Source organism: Otolemur garnettii, unplaced genomic scaffold (assembly GCF_000181295.1).
Source record: "Otolemur garnettii isolate 467f Iridium unplaced genomic scaffold, OtoGar3 scaffold00091, whole genome shotgun sequence".
NCBI classification, from domain to species: domain Eukaryota; kingdom Metazoa; phylum Chordata; class Mammalia; order Primates; family Galagidae; genus Otolemur; species Otolemur garnettii.
In genome coordinates, this window is record NW_003852486.1 from 7840539 (window position 1) to 7844945 (window position 4407).

Below are 4407 nucleotides of genomic sequence, written 5' to 3' on the forward strand. Positions count from 1 at the left end.
TTTTTTTTTTTTTTGCATTTTTTGGCCAGGGCTGGGTTTGAACCCACCATCTCTGGTATATGGGGCTGGCATCCTACCCTTTTGAGCTACAGATGCTGCCCTTTTTTTTTAGACAAAGAACACAGTTCACTAATCACTAGGCAAAGAAAATGGTCCACAACAATTGGCACACAGAATTCCTATATAAAACAAACATCACAAACATCACAAACAATTTGCTTTTAGGAAACAAAACTGCTTGATGTGTCATTTACAAATATATAAAAAATGCACAGCCCTTTTGAACAAAAATCCATCAAACATTTTTTATGAGACTTTTTCTCCCTTCCCCCCTCCTCATAGGCCATTCTGGTGAATTACTAGCATCTGCTTTTCATCTTTTAAAATTAAGAGTGAGAGGCACATATGCTGTGTAGGGTGTAGGAGAAGTGTCTTACAAAAGGGGGCCAGAGCTGGCTGAAAACACTTGGACAAGTGCATCTCAAAAACTCTGTGTTCCAGTTTCACTTCTACTCATCCTTTAAGACACAAAATTATCTTAGGATACTATGTCCCGGGCCCAACCTGTAGTGATCACTTTACTCCTGTTGCCCTCAATGTGAGGGAGCACCGAGAGCCTCTACTTGAAACACCCTTTCCCTTTATGTCTAAACCAAAGGGAAGGTGGTGGTAGCGAGTGGGCACTGTGCTGGGCCATCTGTCCCCAGTGCTTTGCCATGTGGCCGGTGGCCTGCCAGGCCAGTATGAAATAAGGCATTTCCTGTCTGTCCTAGAGTCCCGTTCACTTTCTCAGAAGCAACTTAGCGAAATCAGCATCAGACATCTTGGGTGCCTCAGTGGTTGCTGAGGTGGTGACTGCTGGACTCGAGGCAGGGCCATTCTCAGCCTGAGGAGTGGCACTTGGGTGCTGCAGGTCACAAGGCAGCAGAGAGAGCTGGGTCCTCCCCTTCCCTTCTGCTCTGTATAACTGCCGTGGCACCATAGAACCACCTGGTGCTTTCCTGACTTTGGCTTCTCTGGAACTTTCCTCTGAGGGAGATTGCTGATTGCTAGCTTAATGACATTCTCTTTGATAGTCATGCCATCCATCTTCACTACAGCCTGTGATGCCTAGGATTCATTTTCTTTTTTTTTTTTTCATTTTTTTTTATTAGATCATAATTGTGTACATTAATTCTATCATAGGATACAGTGTGCTGCTTCCATATGTAGTTTGGAAAACTCTCATCCAACTGGCTAACATAGCCATCATGTCTTTCTCATAATTGTTGTGTTAAGACATTTATATTCAACCTTTAGACAAGTTCACATGTACCCTAATAGGATAAATTATAGGTGTGATCCCCACAATATCATTCTCTTCACCCATCCCCCCCCACCCCTCCCCTTTCCCCATAGTCTAGGGCTCCATTTGGATTGTAGCTTTCCTAAGATAGCTAACCATTAGTTTCATAATAGTGTTGAGTACATTGGATACTTTTTCTTCCATTCTTGAGATACTTTGCTAAGGAGGACATTTTCATATTCCATGTAGGCCAGGCCCTTTGGTTTGCCAGCCCAGTTGGTGACCAGCCTGAGGTCCTTCACAGTGCCATGAGTCTTACAAGTTTCTTCTAGTCCCTGTTCTCCTCCTCTGCAGGAGAAAGGCAGGCCTGAGATGAACAGTTTGGGTTTCTCCAGGGCAGTGCTGTATCTCAACACCTTAAAATCAGGGGTTTTGCTCTTATCCACACAGGGGAAAACAAACATGGGCCTCCCTTCTACATTCTTCCAGTGTCTGAAGTGCTGATTTCTCTTCTTTAAATTCCACATAGCAGTAGCCTTGGAAATCCCCATGGTTGCTGAAGATGGTGTGGATCTCAACAACCTCAAAGAGAGGGTTGAGCTTCACATTGGGTTCTCCCATGCTATAGGGCAAGTTGCTGACAAAGATGGTGATTCTGTCCTTACTGCTGTCTTGGGGCACCTTGGGCATATTCCTCTTCAGGGCAGCCACCTTGTCCTTCTGCTTTGAAAGGGGGTTGACATTTACAGATGCACGACTCTAAGCAGGCCCTATCCCCACTTCTGCATCTCATGTTTCTCCAGAGGGAGTGACACTGTTCTCGGTTCTTCTTCGTTTATAAGGCTGCTCTTCTTCATCAGCACCCCACTCTTTCTCATGTTCCTCATCTGCTCTGTGCTTATCTTTTGGCTTTTTCTTCTTTTTTAATGTTTTCTTTTCAGCCCAGGCCCACTTGCATTGTTCAGCCTTTTCTTCTTCTTGCTGCACAAGGGCAGCTTCCTTCTCTGCAGCCTTCATTCTCTGCTCATTAACATGAGCTAATCAAGTTTTAGTTTTCTGAAAAGCTATATCCCAGTCTTCTAAAGTACCTTCTGTCCTCTCTGTTGTGAGAAGAACTTCACAGACATGCTCTATAGACACTGGTAAACTATACAGCCTGGTGCAGGGCTTTCCTGCAGTGCTGAGTATCACCATGTGCCCTTTCCAGGTTATAATACTCAAACCACATGTTAGCATACTTGGTGTTGCCTTTGGTCATAGTGTTATCCTAGAGTTCCCGAGCTTTCTGCATACTACTGCACAGTGGAGCCTCAATCCTAGCCCAGTTCTGCATGATCATGCAGCTTGGATAACCACTCTCATTGAAATGCTCTTCTACCTCCTGCTTCAGATACTCCAAAGCACAAGTGAATGTGACCCTCAACTCTTCCAGTTCTTTACTGGAATCTTGTTTGAAATCCACTCTTCTCTTTAGGTAATCAAGGTATGCCTGCCAAATCTCCACATAATCAGTGGCCTGGATTAAGCCAGCATTCAAAGTTTTCTCAAAGGTTACAGAAATCACTGGGTGATCAATTCCATGTCTCTCCATAGCCAAGAGGTACCAACTGCACAGGGCAACTGTCCAGGAGCAGTTTCTAACAGCATGGTTATGAACAGATAAGACCAAATCCTTTACTTTCAGTTGTATATCTAGGTACTGACTATAACAGATCTATAAGTCTGGGAGAAGGCAATCCTCAACAAAGACACACTCAAAGATCAGCTAAATGCAAGCAGAATCACCATTTCATCTCAAAATCAATATATGCTTGATATTCTGCCAGCCTTGGTGCCTCTGTTTGCAACAGTGCTTCTTCATAGGGTTTGTATTTCTCCAGCTGCTTCAGTGCTTTGTTATAGTTCTGAATTATTGACTCTGGTATTGGGTCTTCTGACCATTCTTTGTACTATGCAAAGGTGGCCTCCATATCATAAAATGGGTTTGCCAACTGTTGCTGGAAGAGACTGTGGACTTTCTCAAGCTGTGAATCAAAGGTTTATTCCTGGTCAAAAGGGGAAAGGAAGCCAGCCATGGGCCGAGCAGCTTCCACAATCCCACTTTCAAACTCTCAGTAAGCCTCCCAGGTGGCGAGTCCCTTGGTCGTATGTAAACCAACTGATGAAAGTGCCCTTTCAAACAGAGTGAACTTTCTCAAGGCCATCTTTCTGACCAATCTCACCAACCAAGTACTGGTCATACTCCAGCTGAATATTAGGGCAAATGTAATCCTTCACAGCTTTCTCAAAGCGGTTGTACATGTGCTCCCTGTCCAGGTCATCATGGGTCATGCTGATCTCATTGTGTAGCCACTCCAGCCAGAGCTCTTCAGTCGAGGGAAAGATCTTGCTCATCTTCTGGAGGGCCATCCTCACTTTGGTAAGCTCCCCCTCTAGCTTGATAAACCTGATCAGGTCCACGTGGCAGTTGTAGTCATAGACATTGATAGACAGCTGCTCCTCCAGTCCCTCGATTTCTAGCTGGTTCTTCTCCTCCTGTTTGTCATACTCCCACTTGTAGTCTTTGGGGGAGCTCTCCGCAGAGGAAGCCATGGGGTACTCCTCATCATCCCCATCACTCTCATTCATGCCTTCCTCCTGCTGATCCCATTCTGTCCCTGTGGTCTTGTACATCGCAGCAGTCACAAGTCCAAAAGCACCTTCCTCCTGGTCCTAGCCACCTTAATCTCATCTTCCTCTCCCTTTGGCTTGGGCCCAACTTTGGACTCAGCCTCAGGTTCTGAAACTGGCTTTCACTTTCTTAAACAATCATTCTGTTTCAGGACAAAATTTGTCACATAAGATTCTTTTCTTATATGATGTCATTTTCCTTTCTGTATAATTTCTCTTACTCTGAAAAACTGACATTTCACAAAACAGGATTACAGTTTACTATGAAGTTAATTATTTACTTGGCTAAACTGATAATTAGAAAGTTTAAAAGGCAAGAATCTTATTCCCATTGGACCCCCTTGGAGTCCCAAGACTCCATTTCCCCAACAATTGAAACTAAATTATTACATTTTACTAATGAGAGATATTTTACGGAATTTAAAATTGATGTAGGATTTTTCTACTCAGGG

At 44.0% G+C, this 4407-nt stretch overlaps 1 protein-coding gene and 1 pseudogene across 2 annotated transcripts in view; one reads left to right on the forward strand and one right to left on the reverse strand.

Moving 5' to 3' along the window:
- Positions 1–4407, forward strand: part of LOC111727034 (extracellular calcium-sensing receptor-like) — a 50215-nt gene that overhangs the window by 28300 nt on the left and 17508 nt on the right. Inside the window, exon 1 of one of the 2 annotated variants that reach the window (XM_023516440.1) lies at positions 3608–3704. The exons of the other annotated variant lie outside the window; for it this stretch is intronic. The gene's annotated coding sequence lies outside the window, so the exon portion shown is untranslated. Of the gene's footprint in view, positions 1–3607; positions 3705–4407 lie in introns of those variants that run through there. 2 annotated transcript variants of the gene reach the window in all.
- On the reverse strand, positions 782–3973 carry LOC100954021 (annotated as a pseudogene).